Source organism: Danio rerio, chromosome 12 (assembly GCF_052040795.2).
Source record: "Danio rerio strain M-AB ecotype USA chromosome 12, GRCz13ab, whole genome shotgun sequence".
NCBI classification, from domain to species: domain Eukaryota; kingdom Metazoa; phylum Chordata; class Actinopteri; order Cypriniformes; family Danionidae; genus Danio; species Danio rerio.
Window position 1 is genome coordinate 13,091,271 of NC_141032.1, and position 22,183 is coordinate 13,113,453.

Consider the following 22,183-nt stretch of genomic DNA (forward strand, 5'->3'; position numbering starts at 1 on the left):
AAAGGTGCTGAAAAACAGTTCTTGAGATTTTTGGAGACAACTTGATTGTTCTTTGTTCAATCTACTTAAATATCTTGTTACCTTAGAGTGCTTTCACACCTAGTCATTTGTTTTGTTTTTGCCTTGTTGGCTTGTATGCCATGTTGGCTTGGTTCGTTTGGCATATGTGAATCCAGCAACTTAACTCTGGAGCGGTTTTGGATTGATTGTTGTGGAAAAGTAATACGATTTAACGAACCAGGCTATACCACAGTGTAAGGTTATGTATGAAGAGAGAACTATGAGTAGAGCGAGATGTCATTTCTACAGGTAAATGAGCATATCATGTCAAATACGAAAGGTAAAGCATGCAAAAATATTAACGAGAGCTGTTTATTCGTTGGGAAAATTGACCGAAGTAACCATCTGATTTTTTTTTTTTTTCATATTTTAGTATTATAATATTTTCTATAAGACCTATTGATTTGTTGATTTCTGCACTCGGAATAAAAAATGGCATTGATCTGCTTCTTGATCTGACTGCAGTCTCAGTTCATCTGTTATTTCTCTCTATAAGCAGGGCCGGCCCTGTACATTTGGGGGCCCTAAGCAAAATAATTTTGGGGCCCTATTTTGCTCTAAATAGTGGAGTATTGTCATTGCAAACCGGCTCACAATTATTATATTGCTTATTAGATACAATCAATGAAACAGAAAAGTAAAGCCAGTTTTCTTCTACTTAATATCGGTCCGTATGATTTTGACATTTTAAAACAGCATAGTTTTTGTCAACTAGCAGCTTCCAAAATAATCAATTAAACAATCTTTAATAAAGGACCCAGTGATTCCTATCTTGCATCCAGTGTTCAAAACATATTCTATTAATTTAGCAAACAGATTGAAGATTTTTTAAAACATTCTAGGTTGAGTTTTTTTTCTCTAAACTTCAAATGCAAAACTCGGCATTTCTGCAATGAAATCTATACAAAAAGTAGCCATTAGTAATGCATTATTTATGATAATAAAATATACATCAAAAACTAAAAAATAAAAATAAAATAACATCAATGCAAAGATTGATCCATAAAGATTAAATCAAAAAAAATAATATCAAATATAAAAAATATATATATAAGAAAAAAGGAAGCTACAAATACTGGGTTAATGTTAATACTAGGGATGCTCATTTCGGTTAATTTTGCTAACCAAAAACCGCTGCTCATTAATCGGATAATGATGGTTAACTGGTCAGAATACTATTAAATTATATATGTATATATATATATATATATATATATATATATATATATATATATATATATATATATATATATATATATATATATATATATATATATATATTTTTTTTTTTTTTTTTTTTTTTTTTTTTAAACAAATTGACATGTCACTGGATTATGTCTGTTAGCCAGCACTCAATTTTGGGGATTTACACCTACCTAACTTTAAATAGTAACAGTTCCTGACTCCAGTAAGCTACAAACACAAATTATGTATCATTGGAAAGAAGACAATTTGAGCTTTACTGTGGTAAAAGAAGAAGTTGTATGTTAAAAAAAAAAAAAAAAAAAATATATATATATATATATATATATATATATATATATATATAAAGTTATATACATTATGAAGTCATGAGGAAAATATATTTTTTATTGTGTTTAATTTTAGTTCTCCATATAGAAACACAGAAAAACATTAATTTAATGTCCTAGAAAAAAATATGACTTGAAAGCAAAGTATTTCATATGTTTACATTTTAAATTTGGTGAAGATAGCATGCAAAATGAGATTACTGTAAAAAGTTTTATGAGGCTATGTCGATGTCCTTCTCTCCCTCACTGTCAGAGGCACTTTCTCAAAAATCATCTTCCCAAGTTGAAACATTTACAGTTGCTTAATGATTTGGTCAACATTCAAAGTTTCTGTATCTTTGGAAAGAAGACACTCTGGGCTTTGTTATCTAGAGTGTATAATGCTCAAATTGAAAAAAAGTTATAGATGCTTAAGTAATGTAAAAACAAATTCACCGCACTAAACATTTTATTATTTCATAAACAAATATGTGAAATTTGTTCTGGAGCAACACAGAAAAGCAATAGATCAAAAGCTACACATCTCCTGAGTATATGTTTTGGATTTGATGCCAATATCATGCAAAATTAAATTTCTGGAATTATTTTTCTGAGGCAATGTCTTGTGTTTTTTTCCCTCTCCTTGTTTGTGGAGAAGTCTGATGACCACACGTACTGAAGGTTTTACTATTTTTTAAATTGTAAAATAATGAGCAGAAATGTATGGTATGAATGATTTATTTGAGCACAAGTAGTACATTTCAGCTACATGACAAAAAAACTATAATGCATAATTCTAGCCAACTTTTCTATTTTTTCCTTGTAAAATCGAACCGCAGCAAAAACAAAATTAAACTTCATAACAATTTGAATCCCTGTTTGGGAAGAAACAATCAGTCTACAGGTGTGAAAGCACCCTTTATCTCATGTCACACAGACACTTTGGACATTTCTGACTTTTGAATGTTCAAAATGCCAACATAGACTCAATCTAAAAATGTACCCCTATATATATTTCTGGAGATTGCAAAGTATGTAGCCACAAGAACATATGGCTGCATTTCGTACTTAAAATTTCACACTTAACAGCTGACCACTTACCTCCGTGTGAACAGCTTTGCCACTGTTACCGTACGTTCACACCGAAAGCGGCGAGAGCGTCCAAGGTCGCTCTGGCCGCCCTGGCGACAACGCTCTCTGCCTTCAGCTCCTGCGGCGAGAGCGTCAAAACTCGCTACATTGATCTCATATTTAAAGGAGCCGTTGCAGCATATCAGTTACATTCCTGCATAAAACATGTTTCTAGCGTGAAAATGTTGCGCACTTCTTATCAAATTCATACAACAATGGAAGATCAAGTTGCGTGTGGCTTTGCTCTATTTATCCAATATGTGTCCATATGTCTGAAATATCCTGAAGCAGCAGTACTGTTTTGTACTGTCACATCGCGTGAGATTCCCGCTTTTTTAAGATTAATATATAACATTAATGAACATCAGTAACTCGCCAGTAACTTATTTAATGCATGTTCCTGTAGGAAAAAATTGTAAATAATTGGAAATCCGGTGACCGCAATAATCAAACCCTTGGGAACAACTGTGGTCGGAACCAAAGTTCACAGGTCTGTGTTCTCTGAACTGCTATCAAGCGATGGACTTCTTCATTCTGATTGCTTGCCGCCGAACCGCGTCATAGCTCATTACCATAAAGTTGACTTCATTTCAACTCTCCTCGACGCTCACGCCGGCGAAGACGCGCCGCGCTGATCCTCGCCGCTTATCGCCGCGTATCGCCGCTGGCTCTCATTGAAAATGAATGACTTCCGGCTACTTTGACGCTCTCGCCGCTTTCGGTGTGAACGTACGGTTACTGGTTTGTCCAGTGGCAGTGTTGTGACATGGAGCAGAGTTGACTGCGATGACAGGGTTAGAGTCCAGTGAAGAACGGTTCCAGAAAGCAGATAAGACAAATTCAAAAGCCCAAAAAAGGCTTGCACCACTAGTGGGTTGTGAGGGCCCCTTTGTGGTGGCGGGGCCCTAAGCAGCCACTTAGATCACTTATAGGGAGGGCGGGCTATGAATATAAGCCTATAATGCATAATTCTGGCCAACTTTTTATTTTTGCCATGTCAAATCAAATCGCGCCAAAAACAAAATTAAGCTTCACAACAATTTTAATCCCTGTTTGGGAAGAAAAAAATCAGTCCACAGGTGTGAAAGCACTCTTAATCGATTTGCGTTTAGACAGTATTAATGATTTATGTGAGTAATCATCCACCCATGCATCCAATGGTTATTCTATAGATCTGCAAGCAAAATGTGTGCATTAAAATCAAAATCATTTCAAGCTAATCTCAACTTTAGCAATAAAAGCAGTGCCTCATCTCGTCAGCCATATTATTTATGCAGTTCCAAGGATGTTTTCCTAAAATAAAGCCAATTCAGGCGTTTTATGGTTTGTTGTTTTACAATACCTGCTATCTACTTCAATGACTTTGCGTTCCACAGTGCCATGTTCTACCTTCATAAAACTAAAGCAGGGGATTTTATTGTGCTATTATTGGGGTGATGACATAAAAAGAGTATTTGGGACAGTAGTAAAGCATGTCTGGCAGAGTTCATTTTAATAACCTGACCAAATGATCTGTTCTGAATTATCAGCCTGACATAGCAAACTCCACAAATACCACATACCCCTACAGTTACACTGAAATTACACACTACAGCTGTACCAAAATATTGTGGTAAATGGGAAATGCCGTAATTGAAAGGGCATTTCCCTCGGTGGCATCCTATGTGAAGAGTTCAGATGTGTTTCCAGTAAAGGGAACGCCCACGCCAGCTCATTTTGTCGCTCATGGTCATCAGAGATTATCAGAGACAAGAAGTGATGTATTCTCGCACATCCAAGGCTCTCGTTGGGCCATCAGGATTATGAGGGACCCTGACGGAGATCTAAAATTAACTCATCCCATCCACAAATCAATTCAGCATCAGCATTCATTAGGCAGAGGAGCTCTTGTCGAGGGGAGATTGATGATCACTGCCCGGCGTGGATGAAGGCAGAAGTGTCTAACATGATGAAAATGGAATAGCCATGTTTCACTCTGATTCAGACCCAGCTGCCTTTCTCGTGTGAGAGGAAGAGAACGAATTAGCTGCTTTCTTATTCAGAGGTTAAAGTTGTTGCTGAAATGGTATTGATAATTATAGTTTGACTGCATGAAAATACTTTCTAAGCCTCATGTCAAACAGATACGTTGGACATTTTTGGCTTTTCAATGTTCAAAATACCAACACAGACTCTATCTGAAAATGTACCCCTTTATATATTTCTGGAGATTGCAGAGTTGACTGCGATGACAGGGTTAGAGTCCAGTGAAGAATGGTTCCAGAAAGCAGGTTAGACAAATTCAAAAGCGAAAAAATAAAATAAACAAGTAAATAACAGGGTGCGAATGTAGAATAATCTAAAAATCTTTCTTGATTGCTTTTGAAAACACTGTCGGTTGGGTTTAGTGAAGTGGGTGTTCAGGTCAATTGGTGCTTTTTAAAACACTATCGGTTGGGTTTAAAGAAGGAGACGGGTAAGTCAGTCAATCAGTGAGTCAGTCAGTCACTCAGTAAACAGCGGCCTCTGGTGGATTTACGTGAGAAAAGCAGGTGTGAATGGCACTCGTAAGAGAAATTTGAGATGTTAAAAAGCATACACAGCGGCATGTGGTGGATTCACAAAAACAAAAACTGCAAAAAACTTAACTACTGGGATGTATTTGGTGCTCTACAGAAATTTAAATAGGAGTACATATTCAGAATGAGCCTGGGTTGCACAATGCAGAATATTACTACAAGACTATTTTAATTTTGTCAACCAAGGCTCATTCTGGAAACGTAGTCCTGCGGACGTTTCTGGAGACAGCGAAATACATTCAGGTAGGTTTGTATTTGTGCATTCTTTGTTTTCGCAAACCTGCAGATGTGCGTGCTTTTTCACGTCTCGAATGTCTCTCACGAGCGCCATTCGCGCCTACGCTGTTCTTGCAGTCACCGGAGCCCACTGTCGAGTGACCGTCCGTCCGACTGACTGAATAACCGAATGACTGACTTGGCGACCGACCAATCGGCTGATCCACCCTCCTTCTCCTCCTTCCCTAAACCCAACCGATTTTACTGATTCACCCGCCGGCCCACCGGCTTCCCTAGACTCAAGCAATGATTTACAAAAGCCATCCAGAAAAATTAAAGCCTTCGACTGATTTTGACCACGTTTTCGGATTTCACCACATTCTCGCCCTGTTATCTCGCTTTTTTTTTTGATTCTGTTTTTTTCTTACCTCATTTCTGGAACCATTCTTCCCCGGACTTGAACCCGGGCATAGCAGTAGCAGGGGTGATAGCGTTCCGGCACCACGCCGGATTTCCGGCGTACTGTGGCTGCGGGAAAAAAAAAAATCAGGTTCACGGATATTGATCTGTCATTTCTCTAGATTCACAGAATTCACTCACTGCTGAAAGCGCCGGATTGTTTTTTATTAAGTGCCATTTTGTGTGCTCGTGAATCATCTTTTGAGTGTAGACGCCATGTAAATAAAAGATTAATTGTGTAATTTAGAGAGCTTTATAAATTATAACGGATCTTTGTGAGATCTCTATGAACTAAGATTAGTGACGCTTTTTGGTGATGATAAGAGGAGCGTGCTTTGCACTTTCCAGGCTATAATCTATTCAGAATTTGTATGAAACTTTCGTTTTCGGCACATATACGCCGGTTTTGGGAATGACATCTGCATATTTACGCTGGGTTTATTCTCGAAATAACGGTGAAGCAATAGACGGGACAAAAATATATTTCCCCCTTCTCCTTAAACAACTTAGTGTTTCAGCTATGACATAGTTCAGTTTTGTATGTAGCCTAATGGCAAAGTGTTTATCCTTAGTTTCGTTTTTTATTCAGCTTATTTAGAAATACGTTTGGAGCAGTTTTTATTCGTTAAAAATAAGTTTTTTTTAACGAACAGCGCCCAGCGGAAGACCATCATTGTCTGTTTGATCAGTTTGCCTTCTCAGATCATCACGACTTGCCTAAAATAAAAGATATAAAACAGTTCAAGTATAAAACAATGGTAGCTTAAACGTTAAAGAAGGTGTGCTATTAGGCGCATAGTTTGCTTATAAAAAGCTTGCAGGACATCGAGGCGCCAGAGCAATCACTTGCATTTTTTCAGTGGGAGCAATTTAAAGTTATCCGTCATTTTTGCTCACAAAGTACGAGTAATACATCAAAAAACGTTACAGCGTTTTTATAAAATAAAGAAAACCAAAATTATGCGCTTTCTGTCGTCTGGTTTTTGAACAGGAGCGCTTAACAAAATGAAGCAAAATGTATATGCCTCACAGACATAATAAATATATTTATAGAAAGCTTTAAATTATTACTTAACGAAATAAAACAAATCGAAAACAAAAAAACTCCTTCATGTAATCCGTAAAGATGAATTTCTAAAGGCGAGTCCAAGAGGAGATTGCCAGTCAGGATCTTTGCGACACTGACTCAGAATAAGTTTATTAATAAATAATTAAGATATGTCCTTACTCTTTCCTCGACACATTCATTGTTATTTGTTTTTGCCGGTGCTTGGGGCGAGTTTTAGCTTATTGTGTGCGCTTGAACGCGGATTCCCAGTAGCAGTTTTAACATGGAGTGACACGACATCTGACGTACAGATGACACTGGCACATGCCACTGAGTGTAGTGACACTTCCGGTGGCACATCCGGTTTTCCGCTGTCATGTGTCACTCGCTAGTGGCATGTGTAGTGACCTGTGTCACTCAGAGTGTCGCGCTGCATGTCACTGCAGTGACATCGACACCCGGCGAAGGTTATGACATTAATTAACACGAGCAAAACCATATTTAATCATTACGCGACTTTTAACCTCATTTATCGCGTCGCAAGTTAGTTTATTTGCTGAGCTACTCCACGATGTTTTAATTTAAACGCATTTATTTTATGTATTCGTAGTCATACTTCCGTACGTAATATAGTCATTTGACAGTACATGTCAGTCAAATTTATTGTGGCATGCTTATGTATGTGAGGGGTTACACTTATCTGTTGTACTGTATATTGCATCCTGGCAGTTCCTTTGTTCCCTACAATATGGACTTTTCTATGTTTTTAATTCATTCATTTATTTTATTATTTAACTTATTTTCATTTTAAGGTATTTTAAATAATATGATTTAAAAAGTTATAATAAAATGCATGTTGAAAACTCATAACATATATGCATGTAAGATAACAGGTGTCATTTGCCTAATGATTTTTAAATATTAAAGCAAAGAGACTTATAAGATTAATGTGCTTATAACGTGCTTATACTGACACCTACTGGCACATGTCACAAGATCACTGACACTGGCATGTGTCACTGACATTACTGGCATGTGTCTAAAAAGAGCCACTTGACAATAATGATGATCAGGGTTACACATAGGCTGTTAATATATTTGGGCCCAGGGGCCCACAAGTTATGTGTTAAAAGTGCGTTGCATACATAGTACCCCCACCCCTACTCACCTCAGGGGCAAGGAAAAAAAGTTCAGGCTCAGGAATTTTTTCCGCTATCAGCCCTGCAGTAGGCTCCCCTTCGGCTCTCCACTCCACCGACGTACACGATGAGCTTACTGGACAAGCTGGTTGTGATGGGCAAGCCTTCCACACGGAGGTGTACCTTCAGCTGGTGAACGCGAAAAGGTGCGGCACCCCCTAGCGTTCGCTTAAAAAAAATTAAATGCAGCCATTTGCATCTCCGGCCGCGAAAATCACGCTTTCCAGAAATGTCCGCGGGGCTATGTTTTCAGAATAAGCTTGGGTTAAATTTAGTTGGTAGATTCTAAAAAGTTGTGTTGTCACATTACTAGAATTTCTTTTTTTCATTATGATACTATCACTACTGGCTTATTACCTGCCCATTATTGATATTTAATTATATTAGCACTTATGAAGCATGATCTTATTTTACATCCCTAATTCTACCCAAAACATAAACCTAACTACCTTACCAACTATTAATAAGCAGCTAATAAGCAGTTAAATAATTCACTTATAGTGCGTGTCTTTGAATTGTTGGTGAAACCGAAGCACCTGAAGGAAACCCACATGAATAAAGAGAGAAAATGCAAACTCCACACAGAAATGCCAACTGGCCCAGCCAGGATTCAAATCAGTGACCTTTTTGCTGTGAGGCAACAGTGCTGAACCACTGAACCACTATGCAGCCCTACTAGTCAAATATATGGCTAAAATATTACTGAAGAAAAACAAACAATTAGTATTAAAGAAACTTCGATAACATTTTATAATAGCTACACACTATGAATCATTTATTAAGCATTGCCATCTAGTAAATTCATTATTCGTTAAGAATTAACTCTTTGTTAATAAACAATAGTAAGCAGTTTATCACTGCAGTTACAAATACTTTTAAATACTCTTGACTTATAAACACATTAACGATGTGCTTAGAGTGATTTATTTTTTCCATTCCTAAATTAAGTATTGCAATATTTACAAACCAGTTATTTAAGAGTAGTTGATGATTTTTAAGATTATTCAGAAGGTAAATGATTAATAAACCACCAAAATCAACCTTTATATTATCTTATACATCTTATTATTCAGGGATATAGTAAGTGTTCCTAATAATGTTAGTAAACGCATTATTGCCTCAACTTCATGCAGTTTTGTGACCTGACCTAACCTAAAGCTTTGCAATCCTATCTAAAAAATTAAATTACTGTAAAAAAAAAAAAAAAGTCTGTAAAAAAATTGATAAACAACAAAATATAAATTTAACCATATATTATGATTATATTGATCATAATAAAAAGATTGTATTATGACAAATAATATTTTAATGTTTAGCGATACCTAAACTGTAAAGTAATTTTATTTTAGATAAGGTTGCAATATATATATTTTTTTTCTTTTGATACAGTTCCATTTGTGCATCTAAAGTAAAGAGAAATAAAGTAAATTATTTTCTGTTGTGCCTGTTTAGAATATAACTGAACCTTTATTTGTCATTTATAGGGGATTTGCATAAATAGTTCTCACTTTTGATTATGTCTCTAAACTGGATGAAGTTCAGTTAATAAAGCATTTATTAACATACAAATTAACTATTAACATATGCCTGAATAATAAATTATATGAATGTTGATTTCAATAGTTTATTAGAAAATTACTAACTCATTCTGAATGATCTTTAAAGAGCCCATATTATACATGAAATAGGGTCATATCTTGGTTGTTAGGGTTTCCAACAACAGTCTAATATGCATGCAAGGTCAAAAAACACTTTCATGGTCTTATAATATGCATTTATTTTTACCTAATTATCCCAGCGACTCCCGTATGAATCGTCCAGTGATTCATTTGTTCCCAAACCCCTCCTTAGCGCGAAGCTAATCTACGCTGATTGGACCAACAACAGTCTGTCTCGATTGGTCGACTGCCTTCAGTCAGAGAGTGAAATGGCCAATAGCCAATCAGCAATATAAAAGTAATCACAGTTCATACACGCTCGATAGTGTAGGCGTGGATTTTAGCTGCCACACACACACAAAAACACACACACACACCTCCGGACGACAACGCTCCCGCTTCCGCCCGCACCCGCCAGGTTTTAGCCTAAGAACCCGCTCCGTTTTCTGCCCGCCGCGCCCCATCCCGCTAGAGCGGGGGACCAAAAATCACCCAGCTATACAGTCCAGACAGCCAAGCTGTCTGTATAAACACAGCACCAAGCACACAAAGCTCGTTTGCTCGCTCTCTCGCGCTCTCTCTCTCTCTCTCTCTCTCTCTCTCTCTCATACGCGCGCGTGCTCACTAACACACACACAAGCACCAAGCAGACTCTCTCTTTCTCATTCGCATAGCAATATCCGTGATATTGCTAGACAGCCCGCTCCCGTCCCAAATTAAACCCGTTAGCGACCGCTCCCCGCGATTTATTCGGAAATTTATTCCCGCGGCTGTCCCCGCGCCAGATTTCTGCGGGGCGGGAATAAATTTCCGAATAAATCGCGGGAGCAGAACTCTAGCACGGAGCTCCATAAACAAAGCAGCCCGCGTCGCGTTTTTAACGTGACTTTGCACGCGATAAGAGAATATAGCCAGTTAACCTGATACAGTACACTCGGTTACAAGTAAAATCACAAACTAAATACAAATCACAACTAAATACATTTGCAAGCTAGAGGCAACAACTTTAACCGCACGTACTTACACTTGAGAAATGGAGGAAGAAACCCATCCTGACGTCCATCAGTAAGTTACTGTTTACTGATCCTTCCTTTGACAAACACAGATGAAGTATTCTTTGTAGCATGTAGCTTCCAGAAGTTTCCAACTGCTTGGTTATAATGCTGATGTTTCATCTTTGGGTAGAGACTCAAAATAATATCCATCTGCAGTGTGACTTCAATCGACCGGCATGTTTGTGTGCGTGTTGTTGTGGGTGTGCGTGTGTTTGTGGGTGTGTGTGTGTGTCTGGGTTTCTGCGTCAGAGGGCGGGGCCTCAGGTTTGAAATCTCCCGGGTTTGCGCGTGCACGTGAATAACTTGGTTTCGTTCGTACGTCATGGCGAAACACCTAATGAATCGGTATCAAGGCGACTCGTTTGAAGCACTATGAGTCGACTCTTTTATAGATGAATCAACACTTTTAAACACTGTATTCTTACAGATTTAAGCCTTGGCTGGATACTTCACTTCACTTAGAGCTGTGTTACACACTACATGGAGGGGAATTTTCAAAAACCCATAATATGGGCTCTTTAAAACCCATTAACTATTGTTAAATAACTGGTTTGTAAATAATGCAATTCTTAATTTAGTCATGAAAAATCCATCATTTATAAAGTTTGAAAATACTAAAATTACTAACGTTTATTTATGTAGAGTTAATGCGTAACAAATAATGAATTCACTATTTGATAATGCTTAATAAATGATTCATAGTGAGTAGATATTATAAAGTGTTACCGAAACTTCAAATACAAAATACAACAGACTAAAAGTAACAATTTGTGTTTTGTTTCTACTGTGTGTTTAGCTTTTTTTCTTTTCTTTTTATTTCTTTTTTATGTTTTAATGTGCCTGTCCTTTATTAGTTAGTTTTTACCTCTCTATCTCATTATCTAATTTAGCCTGGTTGTTTCCATCCAATGCATATATAATCCAGTGTTTATTCATTTAAGTTATTTCAGTTATTTCTTTTTGCACAGCACATCACTGTAAAAAATGCTGGGTTCTACACAATAGTTTTAAGATATTAATGTTTTAAGGAATTTAGTTAACTTATTAGTTTTTACACATTTAAGTAGATTGAACATAAAACAGTTGTTCCCCCAAAACATGTGGAATTCTGTAGCTTTCATCTCATCTTAAACAAATAGTTTGAACAAGCAGCATTTTTTTTAGGTGCTCGCCTTGCCATACTGTGTCTTGACATTGTTTATTCTTCATACATTGATCAGCAAAGTTTCATGACCAGTTTTCAGATGGACTTTAAAGAGCAGTTTTGTATATGCCATCAGATATGCTTTACCATTCTGAAAGATCTTTAGGAGAGCCACTTCAATAAAATAATAATAATAATAATAATAATAATAATAATAATAATAATAATAATAATAATAATAATAATAATATAGCGATGCAGTGGCGCAGTAGGAAGTGCTGTCGCCTCACTGCAAGAAGGTCGCTGGGTCGCTGTTTTGATCCTTGGATCAGTTGGTGTTTCTGTGTGAAGTTTGCATGTTCTCCCTGCATTCACGTGGTTTCTTCCGGGTGCTCCGGTTTCCCCCACAGTCCAAAGACATGCAGTACAGGTGAATTGGGTAAGCTAAATTGTCCGTAGTGTATGAGTGTGTGTGTGTGGATGCTTCCCAGAGATGGGTTTCGGTTGGAAGGGCATCCGCTGCGTAAAAAATGTGCTGGATAAGTTGGCGGTTCATTCCGCTGTGGCAACCCCGGATTAACAAAGGGACTAAGCTGACAAGAAAATGAATGAATGAATGAATGAATGAATGAATGAATGAATGAATGAATGAATAATAACAATTAAAAAAAAAAAAACAGAAATCTTGTCAGTGGTAGAATAAAGCACTCACACCAGTTGAAAACTCATCAAATGGTGTGAGAAATCAATTTTTACAGTGAAACTAATTTCAGTCAGTGGCATCTGTCCCCACAGTCTGTTCGCTGACCGTCCAATGCATACGACACAAAAACTGAAAAGCTCTTTCTTGATCTGCACAAAATCTAATTTGATTGGTGCTTAATGCAGCTTCCCGAAGTGAAGGCAAAATGAGGATCTTTGAGAAAGAAGAAATCATTGTTCCCGACTAAAATATGACTTCATTTTGATAGTTGAAAAGTCTGTATGAATGAGACAATGCTGACTTTGTTAAGGTTTTAGTAGGCTATAATTTATAATTAATTGACACAGTCATACGCGAAATATTATCAGATGTAATTATCATGAAAAAAAGCTGTAAGCACAGCATAAATTCTCATATTGAAATGTCTAATATAAAGAGAACAATGCCACGTATAGAAATAATTTTGCCATTACAGTTACAAAATCGAAGAGAGCAATAAAAGAATGTTCATTTGTGATTTGCAGAGCTTTGACTTTATAAATTGATGCAAATTAGCAAATGTGCTGATGGTTTTAAAATTTGTTAGCAGTTAATAATTTAATGGCACGTAATTCCACTTTAATCATGATTAATCTTATCATTTATTTTCACAACAAACAGCTGTTCAGCACATGTAAACATCATAATCCAAACCTGCAGTATCTCAGTATTGAAGTAACTTTTATTGAGGTCCTTTTACATGCGTAAAGAGGATTTTGCCACCACCGTGACCTGCACATTAGTCGTCCTCTGGTGTTTACATTAACATTTCTATGAATGGCAGTGGGTGATATTTTACTTGTTGAGATTTGACAATAATTAAATTGCACCACAGAGTGAAGGTCTCCTTTCATGTACATAGAAATATAGTGCTGTGCCTCTGCTCACTTCCAATCAGCTTTTAATAAGTACACAACATATATATTTAAACAGTGTTATTTATTTAATTCACTGCATGTGTTAATGTGTTAACACTGACAACCCCAGTTTTAACACGTGGTGTTATTAAATGTGCATTATCTGACAGATTTATGCTAAGAGACTTAAAAGAGAGAAACAAAATGCTGGTCAGTTCTCATTTAACAAATAAATCCCATAAATGTCTTATTTATTCCGAGGGTGAGGACTCGTTAATAATCGATCAATACTCGCAAATTGTGTTTGAGTGCTCCAATTAAACCGCATTAGCCTAAAATGGCAAGTGCCTGAGACACAAATGCTTCAAATGCTGCTTTAGGGCACATTAAAACAACAGCTCTGTAATAAAATCTAACACGTTTTACCATCGTATTTTAAATACATTTTGTGTACCGACACCAATGCTGTCTGATGATCTCCTTTCACATGGATCTGCAAAAGTAACTGTCACTTTATAGTCACAGATAGCCTAGCTATTTAATCTAACACATGAAGTCAGAGACTACGCCTAGGAAAATTAAGTGAATTTCAAATAGTATTTGCTTCTACTATGGTTTAAATGTCAATAGGTGTCTTCAAGATGCCTTATCATGCAGGTAGAAAGTCTCTTTACATCCTGATAGCAACCATTAAATTAAGTGTTCCAATGCATTTATTTGCATTTTAATATCCTGTGAAAGTTGTAAGTGAAAAGTATGTCGAATTAAAAAATTTGGCCAACACACTATGATATGCCGCCCTACCTCCCTGTCAAAAAAAAAAAATTGTAATTGCATACCTCGGCACACCCTGTTCACCCAGAATCAGTTATACCATCAGAATATTGCAGACAAACATCAAAACCTAGCTTATTTTTGTTTTTGCTTTGATAAGTTTGTTATTGTAATTACTAGCTGTAAGTCTTCTTCAACACAATCTCACTGCAATTTGTAACATTTTTGATTTGGTTGCGAGTTTGTACAACTTAGTACGATTTGCTTATCCCCTAATGATGGTTGGGTTTAGGGGTGGGGTTGGGTGCCACCCCTCTTTTTTAAAATCAGAGCTTTGAACAGTACTCTGAACAACTGTTATGAATTCGTACCAATTAGCCACTAAACTGACAGAACGTAAAATACTTACATTTCCTCGTGAGATCAGGTTGGTTTCTCTGGTGAATTTTACATGCCGTTTTGTATTAATGCTGTCTAGTGTGTTTATGCATTCAGGCTAACATTAGTATTTTCCAAAATCTTCTACACTGAAAAAAATAAAAATATTCAAAGATGATTCCTTGGATTTACTCAATTTTTTTTTTTACATTAAGGGGTTGTAAACAATTTATTTGGGCTGAATAAAAACAAATTAAGTCGAAAATTAATAAATGTATATTGTTTGTTTTAAATTCAACACAAATAAATTGTTTGCAGCAGTTCTGCATGCAATGCTTTTTTTCAGTGTATTGCACCTTTCAAGTTTTCTAATGTTTACTGGTTTGGCAAAAGTGATTGTTTCTTGTTGTGTTTACCATTATGCTACTTTGCTGTCTTAGGCCTACGCTTCAAAAACAATACAGTTATACACTTTTTGCACTCCAGAAAATTATTTAATATGTGTTGCTGTTAGTCACGTAGAATACATAACTTCAAGTTTGTTAAATCTTATTTAATCTGTCTTGTATACTGTGTTATTTAGAATTTTAAATGTGTGGCTTTCATGCGGCTACCACCAAAACAGACCAGACACCTATATTTAGTGAAGGAATGCAGGGAGCTGCTCCTGGAAAGCTTCTTAAACATCAATGTTCTCATGTAAACATGAGTATTAACTAGACCTGGAGTGGTCACAATCAGTACATGACATACTGCACAGAATCCAGTACATAAAGCCTGATTTATACTTCTGCGTCAAGTGACCGGCGTAACCCATGGCGCATGCAACGTGCATGGCTGTGCATTTATACTTCTGCGCGCTGTCTCTGTTGGTCTGCATTAACACTTCCGAAACGGTAGTTGGCAGTGAGGTGTAAATGTTCCTCTGTGTCGAGTTTCTTCGCTGCAATTTTGCTTTTTCTGAACACTTCCGGGATGTACAAGTGGCTCAAACTCGCTCATTTTGAGGCAGGAACCGGCGGACGTGCAGCAACTTTAACTATGAGGTAAACACAAAACAAAACTTTCCATCCGGAGCTCCTTCAAGGGACTCCACACTTGTAAACAATCGGTACATTGGGTTTGCGCCATTCGCGCAGCTCTCGGTCCCGCCCCGACCCGAACGCTACCAAGCCGACCAATCATAGAGCTTGTGGTACGCATCGTTGCGACGTGTAGTTACATTTTTTGAGAGGTGCACGTCAGTGACGGCGACGGCCACGGCGAAGGGCTATGCGTCAGCGCTGTAGCATACGCCGGTGTTTGACGCAGAAGTATAAATCAGCCTTAACACACTGCACAGAGTCCAGTGCAAATTTGAGGTTAGGTGGTAAACTTCTCTGGATGGATGGATGGATGGATGGATGGATGGATGGATGGATGGATGGATGGATGGATGGATGGATGGATGGATTGTTGGTAGGTAGGTAGGTAGGTAGGTTGGTTGGTTGGTTGGTTGGTTGGTTGGTTGGTTGGTTGGTTGGTTGTTTGGTTGGTTGGTTGGTTGGTTGGTTGGTTGATTGGTTAGTTGGTTGGTTAGTAGGTAGGTAGGTAGGTAGGTAAGTAGGTAGGTAGGTAGGTAGGTAGGTTGGTTGGTTGGTCAGTTGGTTTGTTGTTCCTTGGTTTGCATGTTCACTTGTTCGTTTGATTGTTTGTTCATTGATTCATTGTTTAAATATCTTTACAAGAAAAAAAAAACAGATCAATGCATCTTTGTTGAATATACCATTCATTCATTCATTCATTCATTCATTCACACATTCTTCCAAGATTATGCTGTTGGCTTGCCTGTGTAATAAATCAAAGGCATTGTTGAATTGGCCCGGCTGCTTACTGTCATTAAAAGGGCAATCCTGTATGATTAAAAAGACCCTCCAGTATGACAGATTGTTTGAACCTATTATCTTCTCTATAGCGCGAATCAAATCCATATGCAAATCATCTTGCTTACTGCAATCACGTTTCATCCATGTTAGAGCATATTGTTGTTGTTTGGGGTCTAAATCACACTCGTTTTAGAACAGCAGAAGAATCTTAATCAAGCTCGACCACATTTCTGCCCACCAACTGAGCATAGCAATGTGAAATGATTGTACTTTATGCTCCTGGAAGTGTAAAATAATAAAAAAGATATAAAACCAACAACTTTTACAGCCTTAGAATTTTGTGCCCTTCCTGTACTTATATAAATTTATAAAGTCATTACAAGTCCTATAGGAGACCTTTTTTTTTAACTCTAAATGAAGTGTGTTACAATTGTTGCAATAATAATAATAATAATAATAATAATAATAAACACTGTTAAATAGGTTAAATCTGTATTTATTATTATTATTATTATTATTATTATCATTATTATTATTATTATTATTATTACGATTATTTTTATTTTATTTTGTTTTGTTTTATTTTATTTTATTTTATTTTATTTTATTTTATTTTATTTTATTATTAAAGTTGTGTAATTATTATATATATATATTTTTATGTTATAACGTGTTTAAGTTCTAGGAGACCTTTTTTTTTACTCCAAATGAAGTATGTTGCTATGATAAATGTTTAATTTTTCATCCCAGTACTTTGTTTGTGAACTGAATCCATTTTATTTCACAGTTCAGAGGACAAAACGCATGCAGCTGTAATGGGCTTGTTGTTAAATCTTGTTTGTTTTTAAATTCAGCTAGCTTAGATGCTACTTTTTCTGTTGCCAATTTTCATATCACTCATGGATTGGTGCAGTCAAACGATTATTGTAGCTGAACGCAGTTCTGTATTAAATCAGCAACGCTCAAGCTGTTAAGGATTGTTTCTGAATTATTTATTTATTTGTATTTTTATTTTTTCCTTGAAACTTTCAAAAAGAGCGGCACTGAATGTTCTATAGACTTGTTGAGATAATGGCTAAAGCACAGAGACTCATCAAGGCCAGAGGGGACGTTTTCAGTAGAATTCTGCAGATCATGACATTCAATCTGAAAACCTCTATTTAGTCCTTTGTTGCGTTTATTTATTTGTTATTCAAGGACGAGATCAGACAAAGAATGAATGTCCTTCCCATCACTGTCTGCGTGCTTCAGGGTGCAAGCAAACCGAGAAAAACAAACGTTAAATAATCAGATTCACTATGCCGGAGCTCCACTGTTTGATCTGTTCACCTGCAGCTCAGCATACAAAATTAACTCCTACTATTTTCCATCACATTTCTTGTAGAATTTAATTTCAGAGGTGGCAGGCTAGCATTTAATTGAAGTGAGAAGTGTTTTCTTTCTTTGGCCCACATTTATTAGAGTTGCTTGAAAGAATAAAAATCATACAAATAAAATTACTGAATTTTGAATTGAAATGTTTTGGAGCGACCTTGGCGTGTTAACACTTCTTTTCAGCTAAAAATGGGAAACTTTGTTTATGTTTTCACTTTTTATGACTTTTTATGGAAATTTGAAAGTCATGAAAAGGTTTCAAAGTACTTGTTTTTTCATGACATTACAGTTATTGTTGGGTTATTTTGATAACAATGCAGTTGTCATTACACCAGGCAAAAATGGCGCATTGTTACGACAAACGATACCATATCTTTGACACTTTATGACACCATCACCAAATAACTGTAATTTTCCTGATATTTAAGCATTTTACCATAATCATATATCAGTTTGCTTGCAGTATTTTGATCATAAAGGTGAACGCAAAGAAAATGCTGAGTTATGAAAAGGTTTCTAAATATATGTTTTTTTTAGATTAATACAGTTGTCATTACATCTGTGTAGACAAAACAAACAAAAAAAAAATGGTGCACTGGGTATTCTTTATAGAGATCCACCAATATATCGGTTTACCAATATTTTTTTTCCAGTCATTTAAACATTGTTCCATAATCATATATCCATTTTGCAAGCAGTATTTTCATCGCAAAGCTGAAACCAAGAAAATGCCAAGTTTAAAAAGGTTTCAAAGTATTATTATTCTTATTTATAACAATGCAGTGAAAAGTAGACAAAATTGTGCATTGAGAATTCTTTATAGAAATCCACCAATATATTGGTTAAACAATATTTTTTCCCAATATATAAGCATTTTACCATTATCATATAGCTTTGTATGTAGTGTTTCCGTTGCAAAGCTAAACACAAGAAATGCAAAGTGGTGCATTGGGTATTCTGTTCCACAAATACATCGATTTACCAATATTATTTTTATTTTTTTTATATTTAAATATTTTACCATAATCACATATCTGGTTTGCAATATCAGATTTTCTGACACATTGTGCAATTTTAAAATCCATCAAACTCTTAAAAAAGGGAACTTTAATCTTTGAAAAAAAATATAAAATGCCTTCATATGTCTCTACTGTTAAATGTTCAATGTAGACATCTTGATGGCACATTCGATGGTGGTGGAGTGTTTTCTTGGTTGAGTGAAGACTGACTTGTGATGGTATTATGACTTTTTTAATTCAGTTTATTAATTCCGTTTGTTCAGAATTTTCTTAATCTGACTCTTGGTCATACATTTGCATAATCAAAGTTAATTCACAGTCTAAAACTGTGTGATATACAGCAATGTACACATGAACCTGAGTGGATAACTTTGATAGTAGACAAAAAATGTCTAACATGAAATTATTTAGGAATTCCATAAAAAAAGTATAAATTCTATTGAAAGTATAAAATACCAAGTACATTGTATACCAGCAGTAGTAACACAAATACTATCCTGGGAATGTGCTGGTTATATTATAGACATATCTCTCTATGTAATAATAAAGACTTACTATTATATATATATACATGAAGCATAAGTCTCTCAGTCCAAAAAGTTTCTAAGAGTTTGGAGGCAAACTGAAATTCTTTAAGTCACCAGAGACTGTGTTGAGGTACGACACATGGCTTGTTTGTTGGGTGATGGATTTTATAGTAAATAATATTAATAATTGCATGTTTGATCTGTCTTATTTGCTACAAATTCATTATAGGTTAGAATTGTTTAACTGGCCGGCCCGCAGTTGAGTATTAGCAAATTGAATGTGGGGCAGCAGATTTTTTAAAACCTTGTGAAGTCAAAACCAAAAGAAAGAAAATGTGTGGAGACTTCCTTCCGAATTTCCTTCTGTCCTAAAGAATATCCATCAGAGTGAGACTATAAGTGAATAATTTATTTCAGACAAAGCGAAACATACCACTGTGCTTGAGGAGATCTTATTTGCTTGCTTTATTATCTTCCTTTGAATAGGAAGTGAAAGTTTAATGCCTTAAAATAGAAACAAAAACTGACTTTTTTCTGGTGAACTCCAAATAACTCTTCCCAGTATTGAATTTTTTTTGCTTATTCAGGGTACATGTACTGAGCATTAAATAGTTTAGGTTACAATATAATAAACTATTTGATTTACATAATAATAATAAAAAAAATTCTTCTAGAGCAGTGATCCCCAACCTCAAGCCGAGAACCCGTACCACTCCGTGGATCGGTTGGTATCGAGCTGCACAAAAAAAAAAATAATAATAAAAAATAAATAAATAAATAAATATTTTTTGTTTTATTTATTATCTAATTCTGATCTTTTATTTTGAAAAATATTTGAATTGATTTCTAAATGTATATTTTCCTGGCAGGGTTACTTATTAAACACTCCTGCCTGAACTTTCTGTGAGTAAGATGAAGAAAATAAAAGAACATAAGCACCAAGGAAAAAACAGATGCTCAAAGCATAATCTTTAAAATATTGACATATTAAAAAATAGCAAATATATAAGTTTTGTGATGCAACAGTTACCGTGGAACAGTAAGTGAATGCTTATTTTTTACAGAACGGCACACATCATTGCAACACAGTTGAGTAAAGGATGTGCACAAGCAAAAATGTAATTCATATATTTTTCTTGGAAAAAAATATTTTTGAGATTAATTTCATCTGGGTCTCCTGATCTCCAAAATTTTACGCACAAGATAACAAAATGAGTAAGAAACAGACCTCTTTGGAACTTTCTTTGCGAAGGGGAAAAGGCCCAGTCAACGTCATATAAACTGCCAAATCCATCCGCAACCCATTTATCAACAAATCAGGTGAATTCAGCATGTCTATGCATAGAAGATCAACGGCTGTAGATCTCAAATGACAGCTGTCTTGATCACATATGACAAGAACTGACTGATCAGAGTACTTTGTATGGCACATACACATTTTGGTAGACTAATTACCTCAGACAAACACAGAACACCCAAACATAGCAGTGCTTTTTAATTTTCTTCAGAAATAAAACTTGTATCGTAATTGCTGCACTGTCAGCTTTCATTCTGAAAACGGTTGATGGTTGTCAATTTACGTACACACCCCCGCCTTCCCTCCCTTTTCCAGCCAACAGAAAAATTGTCAAGTGTTGACTGGTTAAAAAGGTTATGGACCACTGTTCTGCAGGCTTATTTATGAATTTGAACAGAACTGTTTGCTGAAAGTGTCAATCTTTCAAAAAAGAATAGCAAAACCACAAAGAAAACTAAATGCTTTTAAGCCAGACAGTCACAATACTACCATTACCCCATTCTGACCAATGCAACACCTCAAAGAATAGACCTCTGCCTTTTGCTGCCTCCCTGCATTTGTTCTGTTTTGACAGTCTATGCGCCCCAAGACCTTCAAAAGAAATTGTGTTTTCATGCAACCTTCTTTTCTTTATGTGAACTCACAGGTAGACTTTCAAAATTCGAATGATAGAGAGAGTACAACTACATTGTTCATATGCAAGAATTTGTTGTCAGTTTTTTAATTGAATTCTTAGAAACATTAAATGGAATGATAACCATTCAACTTTCAAAATATGGGAAAAAAAAGGAAAAATAAAAGTTACTGGAGAATCATTTTCAAACATGGAGGAATTATCCTATATCATGTGTTTTCAGATTGGATACTGGATCCTTCGATACAGTTACTGAAAACAACTAAAGTTTTGTTGCAGGTAGATTACACTTTCCTGGGATGTCAAATTTGCCAATGGCTTTCTGTGACTTCCATTTTTGTGTTTTGATGATGAGCAAAATAAGTTGCAAAATGATCAGACTGCATCCATTTTTTTTTGTAACAAAGTTGGATGAAGCTATTGGTCCTGTGTTTACTTACAGTAGATATCAAACTAAGAAATTACATTAAAATTCAAAGTAATCCCTTTAATCATATATAACTGTAATAATGTTAATAATAGTAATAATAATAATAATAATAATAATAATAATAATAATAGTTAAATATGTATTGCCGTCACATGTATTTTGTTAAGCACCAGTCAAATCACGCGATTTTTATTGTCGATTACGAAAGTCACTATGTCAGATTATGCGATTTTGTCTTGATAAGATC

The 22,183-nt window shown here is 35.7% G+C and overlaps 1 protein-coding gene and 1 long non-coding RNA gene across 3 annotated transcripts in view; one reads left to right on the top strand and one right to left on the bottom strand.

Moving 5' to 3' along the window:
• The window catches only part of grid1b (glutamate receptor, ionotropic, delta 1b), a 720,128-nt gene that overhangs the window by 243,716 nt on the left and 454,229 nt on the right, over positions 1-22,183 (top strand). The window lies entirely within an intron of this gene.
• On the bottom strand, positions 1,531-14,942 carry LOC147841316 (uncharacterized). Its single transcript, XR_015503946.1, has 4 exons — positions 12,468-14,942; positions 8,338-8,539; positions 3,436-5,707; positions 1,531-2,694 (listed from the first exon to the last, which is right to left on the bottom strand). It is a non-coding gene; the product is annotated as an uncharacterized LOC147841316 (long non-coding RNA).